We start from the raw sequence: 12191 nt of genomic DNA, 5'->3' as shown, positions 1-12191 counted from the left end.
GTGTACCATTATTACAACTGCAACTGGCAACCCTGTGTCTTTAAACTCCAGTTTGACAGTAATTGTACTGACGTTCACTTACTAAGCTTGAGAGCTTCACACATGCTTTTATGATCCCAAAAACATATGGTCCTACACGATTGGTTTTCAGGTTGTTCACCATCGTTTTTCCCTGCCCAAAAAATTTGCCCTCTGCTCATTTTTTTTTTTTTTTTTTTTTTTTTTTATCCTTACGACAGGTTAAATATTTTCTTTCATCACTTATAGGCAAAGTTAACTTTAGTTTCCCCACTGTGGATTAACTTCTTTATTCGTTTACTTTTTTTTTATTTTGATAACTGTATAACTGAGTTAAAGAGTTTCGTCCTCGGCCAGGTGGGTTCCCAATGGTTCTTCATGGGTGACTGTCGAAATAATTATTAGTTTAGAAAGAAATTGGGTCTGCATAAAGTTTTGAATTACGTTAATAATGTACGGTAGGGGTTTGTTTGTTGGAATGTGTAAAAAACGAGAGAATCAATCCACATTCGTCCTTGATAAGTAACCTTCTCCCCGCACACAAAAAGAAGTCCGGAGTTGCAAGGTGTTGATTTATAACAATGCAATTACAAAGAATTATGTTAATGATTCCAGATGTTAGAGTGGGCATGGAAATTCCAGTAGACAAAGAACAAATACAAATATGTGCCTTGTGTACTTGCATAAGTACCAGTATGCAATTAAGAAATAGTATGTATAGAATAATTAAACATTTCTGCAGTTTATAGTAGTAAATGTTCGTCGGAAATAAACATCACATTTATCATATCGCGGGAGACATGTAAATGTATGGAAAGGTAGAGTGAAGGAACGGGAAGAAGAAGAAGAAGAAGTAGAAAAAGAAAATGGTACTGGGATGTGAAGAAGGGTGGTGGTGAGCCGTTGTACCAGTAAGAGGGGTCCCCATTACCGACCCTCTCTGCTGTACCACCTATAGTGATGATAATGGGTGAGCCAATCTACGCATTCTAATGTTATCTAAATGTACAATTTCCATCTCATTTAATGCTACGGAAGACAGAAAGGCGAATTCCCTCCTTGAGTTCCCTCATAAATTCTCTCTCGGATTCTCTCAGCACCCCTTCATCCCTCCGACTCCTTCCCCTAGGCTTTTGGATGCTTGTGCAAAGAGGGTCGTAACCCCCTGGGCCATTTTCCTAGTGACCTCCCATAGGTGTCGAAATGACCTCTGGGTGTTGAAATTCACTTGGGTCACGTTTGGTGGGAATGGAATCCGTGCAAGGAATGGCCTTTTTATCTTTCGTCTGTTTCTCGGTTTTGGCAAAGCACATGTCATCACGTGGTTCCGATTCGAGCAGAGGATAGTTAGAGTTTTACTGCTATCTCTCCTCTGCCTTGAATTGGAATGAATTTTAACAATTGTTTGGTTTTGACTTTGTACAGCAGGTTCCATCTGGTAATGGGACTTCTTATCTCCGACTCCTTTAGCCGTATTATGTTCTTGTGGTGTGATGTATTTTACAGCACTTGCAACAACAATTGTTAAATGATCGATTCGTCGTGTTGTTTCTTGTATCATTCCATTCTCTTTGTAGAAGTTGGCCACGTTTGCGGGCGTGTGTACATATGTTGCTCTGACAAAAAAAGAAATACACATTAGTCACTGTCATATTCTATTTTACCTTTTGAATCGTATATGAACTCATGTGCAGGAAAGTTCCACAACATTAGCCACATCATACATAAAAAGCTTATCTGTAGCATACTGAACCCCTTGCATAGGCTGAGCTATTCATCTCTAGTCTTGCACACACTCACTTCTCCTGAACACAAAGGCATTTACTTCATGTTATGTCATTCATTCATTCCTCTTCTCCCCCATTCCAACACTTCAGAACTACACACGCTCTTCACCAGGCTGCCTTTTTCCATTCTTCCCAGACCATTTCAGAACAATTTGAGCTATTCTTTCGCTTGCACCAACCTTTTAACTCCTAAGCATCTCCGTAAATCTGCTTTATTCCCTTTACTTCTAAACTTCTATCATAAGTTATTTCAGAGCAAATACTTGATACACACACACACACACACCCTTTTTGTCCAAACTCACACTGTATTTCTCCCGTCGGTCCTTCTTTCATGTCTTAACATCACCATCACAATCTTACCATACATTTTCTTTGGCACGACAAGTAACGTAATGACTTATAATGGCTTAGTCTTTTATATCATATTAGCTTCTTACAAAGGAACTAATGTATTCCCTCGTAACCTTTCCTTCACACACACACACACACACACACACATATATATATATATATATATATATATATATATATATATATATATATATATATATATATATATATATATATATATCAATTTACCCTGCCCTCTAAGTATAGATGGCAATGAACATTTTTTCTAATTTTCCTCTACCGGCTCAGTTTCAAGGCTGTGTTTCATTACCACTGATTTAACTATGCGAACAAAAGATCTCGTGAAACATTTCATCTCCTCGTCTGTGATCCTCCTTTTCTCTTTATCTTAGGAGGAGAAACTTCAGGAGATGTTTGACTGTCTCTATGGAAGACCCGTGAACAAAACACAAACCCCAAGAGGTTAAGGTGTCATGTCCTGGGTTTGCAATCCACAGGAATGGGTAATTAGGAAACCCCATCCTCCATCTACTGCCTTAACCTTTCCGACCGATACGGGATAAATGATCAGCATGATTTTGTCATTTGGCTTGCGTATGTTGTCATTACATCGGGGTTGCCATGGCTATTGCCGTTTTGTAATGGAATGACTCGTGTTATAAGTACCAGTTGATATGTTGTTATTGCGAAGGTTACCATGTATTTTTGTGTTTGGAAATTGATGGTCATGCTAAATTTGATTTCTCTTTCTTTTTGTCGAGATCGTTAGATACACCTCGTTACTTTCTTATTCGGCTGAATGTTTCTTTGTCATGTTTATAAAAAATACGTAATTGCTTTTCGTTTTTTTACACCTGAGAATTTTTTAACGGTATTGCAGCGTAGAAACGTCTTTAAACATTCCATTCCAAAGGAAATAAATTTTTTAACAGAATGTGGTATATTTGCGCTGTCCATCAAAGTTTAACTTTTTTTTTTTCCTTGAATATTAATCATTTTCTGACTGCTCCTTAACGTGACCTGATTTTCTTCTGTTTCCTGACACCGTAAACCATATTTCAAAAATAATTTTACTTTCTTGTAGTTGATGACTACCCTCCCGTGATAAACATTAATTCCAACCCCACCCTCCCCCGTCACTGCATTTCATACGGTTCTTTTGCCATCCACTGGTAGTAGTGCCCTTGTCCGTATCTCTTAACTCAAGCCCCCCTCCCCCCCCTCCTCCCTGCTGTCGTCTTGAAAAACGTACGGTTATCCCCACCCCCGCCATCCGTCGCCTTTAAAAAGAAAGAAAAAGTATATTTCTACCTCCCTCCCTATTACCTAGCGCATCGTACCTCTCCTTTAGCTCTAAGCATGAGATAGTAGCCCGGGGCTACAAAACCATAAACCGCCCTGGAACATCCAGTGGGGACGCCTTTATTACTCCAAATCATCTTCTCTGCCTGGAATGGACCCGGGAGGTGTAACAGGTAGGGAGAATGTCAGGGGAAAAAACGATCGTTGGGAAGGGTGCTGGGAGCACATGGAAGAAAGGAAGAAGAAGGAAGGGGAGAAGGAGAAGAATGAGAGGGTCCCACGTGTTCCGCGAAGAGGATTTTTTGGGAAACGGGATTCTTCGAATAATCAATTGGGTTAGGTGTTGCGGGGTGCTACGGAGAACAAGAACCCCTGCTGGCATAAGGCCAATTTAATTTTACAGCGACAACAGTGGTCAGGTGGGAAGTTGACTTGCAGGTAGACAAGAGAAGTGGGGAAGGATAAGACGGATGAACTTTATTGGGAGATTCGTTTAAGATGTGTAAAGAGATATTGATATTTTTAAAAGTTATGGCATTGTGAGCCAATCTTTTTGTCATTGTTTGAGAGAGAGAGAGAGAGAGAGAGAGAGAGAGAGAGAGAAAGTTCCCCCAAGAGCTCGTGTGTTGTGTGATGTAATGATTTAAGAGCTACAGAAATTACATTGAGCTGTTTCCGATTTAACATTTCAGTTACCGACTACCCTTTTGCCCTGCAACGTCAGATCTGTCCGCCAGTAAACGACAAAAGGGCAGATATTAAGCAGATGAAAGTGACATCCATAATTTGCCGGTAGTGAGGATTGAAGAATACATGTTATCAGTTTCGTTACAGGTAGTACTAGTAGTAGTAGTAACACAACCTAGTGTGTAACGAAGAAGTAACCTAACCTCTATAGATCTTTTCATATGACAAGAAAGAAAAATGCAGTTAAGTAAAAGTCTTATTTGTGGAGTAAGAAAGCTGACAAATTTATGGTACATTTCTGAAATAATTTAGATTCAAATTTTTAAGAAATATGACAAAAATTCCCTTGGAAGTACTTATCTTCTACAAGGTTCATATGAGGTGCTTCAGCCTTTGCCCAAGGCTACCATCATTAAGTTGTGAATTCTGTGGCGAGACTGAATAGGCCTAAAGAGAATCAACCTTTGCCTTTCGAGATGAGAGAAGAAATGTGTGATATATCCTTCTCCTGTTACGTGTCTGTTTATTCTGCTTTACATTTTCCCTCCTTTAATTTCGAGTCATGGAGAATTGTTTAGTTACATGACTGTTCTTCTCTTTTTGTTGGTCTGTGGCTAGGTCTACAGATGGTCTTGGGCATCAGCTTAAGATTATCATTGTTCATTATTTAGTGGTCTTCTTCTTCTTCTTCTTCTTCTTCTTCTTCTGATACGCACAAACACACACACACACACACACACACACACACATATATATATATATATATATATATATATATATATATATATATATATATATATATATATATATATATATGTATGTATGTATATATGTTCTGATTTGTTGCAGATGAGACCAGTGGTAATTGTGGTAATTTTCCTCTTTGTCAGACAGATCTGTACTCATCCCGTCTTGAAATCACCCCCTCCCCGTCGTCTAAAAGATATGACGTCACTGCTGTCTCTTTGTTTTAGGAAAAAAGAATTACAAATGACCTCTTTTGACTTACGAGCTCTTTATCGTAATAAGAATTTAAACTAATCGGAATTTCTCTCCCATTAATGTAATTTTGCACAGGGTGAAGTATTCAGATTTACAGTTCATTTTTTCTGAAACTAGGAGAATACATTTGAATATGAAATTTAAAGCTTTCAAACGTGAAAATAGATACTACATTACCTATTTGAAAATTAAAATCATATATAAATTCAGTGTGGTATATTACTTCACATGTTGCAGTACAAGAAATTATATGTATATATGTATATACAGGTATATATACAGTATGTATGTATGTATGTATATATATATATATATATATGTGTGTGTGTGTGTGTGTGTGTGTGTATGTATGTATGTGTGTGTTGTAAAATTTATTTGACATTTAGATAGTCCACTTGCATGGCAATCAGCCAGGCGGACATTACTATTATAGCATCGTAATTTTCAAAAGTGTAATGAGAAATCTCTCACTATGCCCCCGCCCCACCCCATCTCACATCCAAGTTGTCACGGAAGAAGAAGAAGAGCGAGAGAGAGAAGTGGTGGAGGGAGGGTTGTTTTCATTTGTGCTCGAATTTTTCAGCTTGCATATTGCAAATTCTTAGCGTTGCTTCGGAGTCTTTTCTCTTCGTTTCCTTTCTTAGTTTTTTTGTAAAGCTTGTTTTCTGTTTTTTAATTTCATAAGAAACAGGAAATTTCATATTTATATTGTCTTCAAATGTTTGTTGACGCTTTCATTCTGTCTGGGAGGTTTTGGGTCGTTTCTCGTGGATATTTGTTCTTAAGGATTATTCGTCTCTTACTTCTAGGAGCATTTAATCCTGGTTTTTATTCGTCTCTTTAGGTTAGTAGTCTTTCAGTTAGCCCTATGATTGTCTATTTTGATGATTTTATGCTTTTTTTCAATTCGCCTGTCGAGGCGACTAATCTTTCTATATGGATTTTAATTGTTCATGTTAGATTTACTCATAATTTTAATAATTTACGTACATTTTTATCTTTTTATTTATTGTTTTACTAATTGATTTTGTCATTTTTAATAAGTGATCTCTTCTTCCTATATTACCATTAGTTTCTGTTAGTTAATTCTAATGAACACCGTATTCTTTGAAAGCTTGAACTTCAAGTCAGTGGTCCTGTGGGCTCGTTCATATGAATAGGGTTCATCTTCTGAATAATAATAATAATAATAATAATAATAATAAGGGTAGTATGCATAGTAGGGAAACAGGGTTATTCAGTGTTACGTGGGGGGTCTAGGGGGTGGGGGCGAACCTCCCCCAGCCAGGTCAGGGCGCGGCGCCTTAAATTAGGTTAGGAAGGTAAGATCTGGTTAGGTCAGGACACGGCATTCTAGGAGAGGTTAGGATTTCTCACTCCTACCCCTGTCTCCCTACTCTGCATCCGCTCCCATAATGATAATAATAATAACAATAATAATAAATAGTATAAAAAATTAAACTCAGAGCAAGCTGTTGCATTTCCGCTCTTGTTCCCACGAGGGCTCTCTTGAGGAGACCTATAAAGTTCGTGCAAGAAATTCGTCAGTTTAATGGCCATCCGGGGGAAAAAAGAAACCCTCCTTCTTCCAAGAGTAATTAACCTGTTATAAATTTGTTGGTAGCGCAGTTTTTCTAATTACAGCGAGACATACGTAATGGGTTATTGAAACTTAATTGTGAGGCCATTATTACTACAAAATTGTATCGGGGCGAGAGCTTATTAACGCTGATTACTTTTTTTCCCCTTCTCGTGTTAGTTATTACTGTTATTCCTCTATTAGAAACGTGTACCCTCGTTTCAAACGTGACAGCTCTCTCTCTCTCTCTCTCTCTCTCTCTCTCTCTCTCTCTCTCTCTCTCTCTCTCTCTCTCTCTCTCTCTGAATAGGTGTGAAAAATTGTTCCTGTGCTTTATGTGTTGTTCTGTGATGACATGTTGACTGCCAGAGATATTAAGAAATGAAAATGTTCACACCTGCATTGACATCTTGTTCAAAATTCAGAATGTTCATGAATACGGTAGTCGCATCCACAAATGGTTTCCAAGATGGATGGAAAAATATGTTGGAAATCGGAATCTGAGCTTTAATGTGCATGTTAGTGGTAAACGTAAACGCATCCGTATTTAGTATATATATATATATATATATATATATATATATATATATATATATATATATATATATATATATATATATATATATATGTATGTATGTATGTATATATATATATACACACACAATGCAGCACGAAGGGACGCTTGCTTGAGAATGTTATAAAATCCACGTCAAAAGATGAGTGAAAACCGGGACTTTGAACAAGTACTTTTGTAGTTTATTCTACATTTTCAAGTTCACACTGAATACAAAAGAAGTTGACAGAACCTTATATACAAAAACAGAAGTTGGGGCGGGGGGTCGGGGATACAGTTTGTTAATCTGTGCAGCATGTTCTTTAAACGAAAAAGACAGTGTGAACTTGAAAATGTAGAATAAAGCACTAAAGCACTTGTGATCAAAGTCCCTGTTTAATATATATATATATATATATATATATATATATATATATATATATATATATATATATATATATATATATATATATATATATATATATAGTGTGTGTGTGTGTGTCTGTGTGAAATTAAACATCGAAGGCATATCAGTTCATTTAATAGAGATCACCGAGGAATAAAGTAACGGGAGGAATTATCTCAAAATCACAATTTTATCTCTGAATAGTTTGCGCAAGGTTCAGTTAATCGTTGTACGGTATGTGATATATTAAAGTTACTCACGGGAATTTAAGAGTATTACTGCTTTTGCCGTGACTTCTTTTTGTTTTGGATGCATACGCATTTACGTAATTTAAGAATTTAGTGTCACTGTTGTAAGTTTCATTGTTAAGCAAAGCCATGCCGTATTTATGTAATGTTATTACACGTGAGAACTAAATCACCAAACCTTACAGACCTAGACTAAAAAAAAATTCCGGGCCTCTATTTTGATTATCTCATTCCCGCACTGAAGGCTGAACAATGCCCTGATTTGAACAAGGGCGCCTATCCCTTCCTTTCATTCCGTGAAGGTTACTTGGCCAGATACAATCTCCTAGTGGTTAGGGGTAAGCGACAATTTCCCTGACGTTGTGGACATAGGCCTCCGGTAAACCATTTTAATCCGGGAAGGCAAACAGACTTTGCTGCTATTAAGATACCTTTAGCACCTCTTGATATTCCTCTCCCACCTGCCTCAGAGGTAGGGATTAAGAAGAAGATCGCATACGGATAAAAGAGAGAGATCCGTGTTCAAATTGTGGATCTCGTCGTTTGTTAGATATTTTTAAAACAAAGAGCCTTCTTTGCAATGTTTTGCCTCACCCAGTTGTTCCTCAAGAATTTAGGTTGTATTTAGATTATATTTCTTTTTCTTTTTCATTGTGAAACATTTTATGATTTGAGAATTTGTCCGGTTCGAGCTTTTTCATGTGAAACCTCCTTAAATTTTTACTTGATGGAATGAAAAAAAGGCCTTGTAACTAATTTTTGTTGTTGAGCAAATTTTGTGCGTCCTTCTGAAATACTGTCTTCAGAAAACATTCTTCTCTCTCTCTCTCTCTCTCTCTCTCTCTCTCTCTCTCTCTCTCTCTCTCTCTCTCTCTCTCTTAGGACATTTGGTCGTGATGTATTAGCTTTGGTCTATTGCTCTCCTTAGAAGGAACAACCAGATTCGAACCCCTTAATCTTCAGGTTAAACTTCAAAAGAACCAAGCCCTACGCCCAGTCATTGTCCTGTGGTGTCCTTCAATCAAGTTTACTGTGACGTGTTATGTATATACATAAATATATACATATATATAGTTGTGTCTGAAGAGAGAGAGAGAGAGAGATCAGCTTTGACGGGACAGATAAGGATTGCCAGACGTCGTCAACACACAAACCACTCTGACCATCTTACGAGAGAGAGAGAGAGAGAGAGAGAAATGAGAAGTCGATACGAACTTCATGAATTTAATCCCTCTGACACGAACAGGCAGGTGCACAGTCAGCTAGTGCAGACGCTTCCTTAAGGATTCTTTTGCTCCCACGCACTTTGCCAGCCTCATTCTGAAGTCCCTTGAATGAAGTGTGGACGTGTGACTTCTCTTTTGCCTTGTTAGCATTCGTTGTTAAAAAATTAACTTTAAAATTTTTGCTTAGTGTTTACATATTTGTTTTTTGTTTCCTGTCTCTTCATACTCCTCTTGAGTCAGTTAAAATTATATGAAAATCTTGTTGTTATTATTATTGTTATTATTATTATTATTAAAGAAATTCACAGTGATGTCAGCGTAAATATATATTAAAAATATATATAAAACGAGACCTTGCGAGAACCTCCTCGATTCTCCTTCTCATTCTGGTTGAAAAGGAGAATCGAGCAGGTTCTCTTTTTTATATATATATATATTTTTTAATATAAATTTACACTGACATCATTGTGGATTTCTTCTCCATTATAGAGACTCATGCGGTTGTGAGATTTTTATAAATTATTATTATTATTATTATTATTATTATTATTATTATTATTATTATTATTATTATTATTATTATTATTATTTAAAAAAGAGAGAAATGTCGAGCAATGACAGTCATTGTAAGATGCAGCTTACAGCACGGAACCAAAGTAAATTATATATGTGGACTTGAAGTCCGATTGTGTTAAGATAGATACTTTCTGCAGACTCGGAGGCCGTTTGTTCATAGAGTATACTCAAGCCAAATTTCACCAGTGAGAGAATTAATGGTTGCATATCAGGATTTCATTCAGTTACCTATTAACTCCAACATTCAAATTAATGTACAGATTACTTCTTGGTCAAATTGACCAAATTCATTCTCTCTTTCAGTTGAAGTTCATTGCACTCATCTCATGATATCAGTTGATATCAATTTCATGCTGGAAGAACTTGAGCTGTAAGGTGTTCAAAATATGCGCAATTTGTGGGATGTTTGTTTGTTAACTTGGTGCGAATTCCTTGGACATAAATTATTCCGAATTTGACAAGATTCTTTATTTTATGGTCGAATAGCAGTTGCATTGATTTTTTAGTGTAGGCCTCGTGCTTGCGACTCAAGAGATCTTAGGTCTGTTCTCAGACCGTCAGGAGCGAGAGGCCGCAAGCTGCATTGAACTAAAATTGCTTGGATGACTTTGGTGACAGCAGCCAGGGGAAAAAAAAGAATAAAAAAAAACTGGTGGAGGATGGTTAAGAGGGAAGAGGGCAGTTGGGGGAGGGGGAAGGTTGTGTGTGTAGAGGTCTGCAAAACTTCTGTAATGTGCTGTCTGGCTTGTGGGTGAAATTCCCAGAAAAACAATAACATAAAAAAGACACTGCGACTGACTGTAGCTTTGGGCTTCTTTACTTGCTCTCTCTCTCTCTCTCTCTCTCTCTCTCTCTCTCTCTCTCTCTCTCTCTCTCTCTCTCTCTCTCTCTCTCTCTCCTGGAAGAATGTAGTTTTGTACTTACCACTCAATGATATAGAAGGATATAGTACAAAAATTAAGTTAGGAAAACTCAAATTACATCAGCATTACCAGTCTTGGAGTAATTATGACAAAGAGAGGCATTTGTTGCAGTTGTGCATGGCAGCTGTTGAGTTTGCCATGCCTATTTACATAATGCTAATGTACTGTTCAAGTTCTTAGAATTTTTTTTATATCTCCATGTGTGTTGTATAGTACCTTGTTGCCCTATAAGAAGGCCCACGTTTCAAGGTGGTTTGCCAAGTTTATGTTAACGCCGAATTTTCTTCTGTAACTTTTCTTAGTAGAATTTTTTCTGTAACTCTTCTTCTTCACTTCTATATCAGGAAGGTTCTTTGATATTGTTATTATGAAGACTGCTGCTTTATCGCTTTCATCATTCGGATCATATTGAATATGCACTGGTTATTGTTGTAATTGATTTGTCTTACTTTCCTTCCATTTTATTTGTATATTTCCCCCGTAATGCCTCTTCTGCATTTGCTTTTACTAAAATAGTAATAAACAATAGCAACATCATTAACAGTTAAACTGATCGTTTGATATTACGCGGGCTTCACAAAATCATTAAGATCATTCAGGTAACATTTTGGTTATGTGCAACGTATTTTCCATTATTAGCAAAAATAAATAAAAACTGAGATGAGTAGGGTGTGTAAATAGAATAAAGCACCATTAGTGCATTTATATTATTACACACACACACAAACACACACACACACACACACACACACACACACATATATATATATATATATATATATATATATATATTATATATATATATTATATTATATACACGCGTATGTATTATACATATATTTTATAATTCCAGTTTGTCGGACAGATCTTTTTATTGTTGTGTGGCGCGACATGCTAACTAATGGTTAACCTAACACATCCCAAAAAATAATCTTTCACGTAATATAAAAGCTCTTGATGAGCCACAAAATTGAAGGTAGACATGTCAGAGAGGCATATACGACCTCAACAGACTGTAAACTATTTTTCAGACGAATGCTCCGAGAGAGTCCATCTCTAGAAAAGAAAGTTGTAGTACTAAGTAGGAACTGGTGATCTCGAGAGATAGCAAGTTCCCTTTGTCCATTTGCTCCCTCTCCGTGCTTGTCAATCTGTGGCGATCTACTAGAGAGAGAGAGAGAGAGAGAGAGCGCTGGATAGCGAGGACATTCTTAAGATTCTGAAAGTTTTCCAACGTATTCTCTAGTTGCGTAAAGACTTTTTAGTTGGTATTACTTAACCTCTAAAGGAGTGAAGCAAACAGTTATTTTTAAAGAGTATGTCGCTGTTGAATGCATTACTGTATTAATAAAACAGAATAAAAAAAAAGTGTTTTGATAAGAAGTTCGTGAACTTGTCCAAAGCAAATGACTGATCGAAGTTGTGAGCTGAAAAATGTTTACTCTCTTTTAATTTTTACTTCTTTTATTTCACAATATTATTTATACTTATTAATAGGAAAGGAAATTAAGTATCAAAAGTAAGCCGCAA

At 36.7% G+C, this 12191-nt stretch overlaps 1 protein-coding gene across 5 annotated transcripts in view; it reads left to right on the top strand.

The window, feature by feature from the left end:
• LOC136842054 (ankyrin repeat and BTB/POZ domain-containing protein 2) overlaps positions 1-12191 on the top strand; it is a 503426-nt gene that overhangs the window by 435443 nt on the left and 55792 nt on the right. Inside the window, exon 2 of one of the 5 annotated variants that reach the window (XM_067109470.1) lies at positions 12159-12191. This exon is cut by the window's right edge and continues 1229 nt beyond it. The exons of the other annotated variants lie outside the window; for them this stretch is intronic. The gene's annotated coding sequence lies outside the window, so the exon portion shown is untranslated. The remainder of the gene's footprint in view (positions 1-12158) is intronic. 5 annotated transcript variants of the gene reach the window in all.

This window comes from Macrobrachium rosenbergii, chromosome 1 (assembly GCF_040412425.1).
Source record: "Macrobrachium rosenbergii isolate ZJJX-2024 chromosome 1, ASM4041242v1, whole genome shotgun sequence".
Classification (NCBI taxonomy): domain Eukaryota; kingdom Metazoa; phylum Arthropoda; class Malacostraca; order Decapoda; family Palaemonidae; genus Macrobrachium; species Macrobrachium rosenbergii.
Note: the sequence above shows the minus strand (reverse complement) of the source record. Positions and strands in the feature narration are given on the sequence as shown.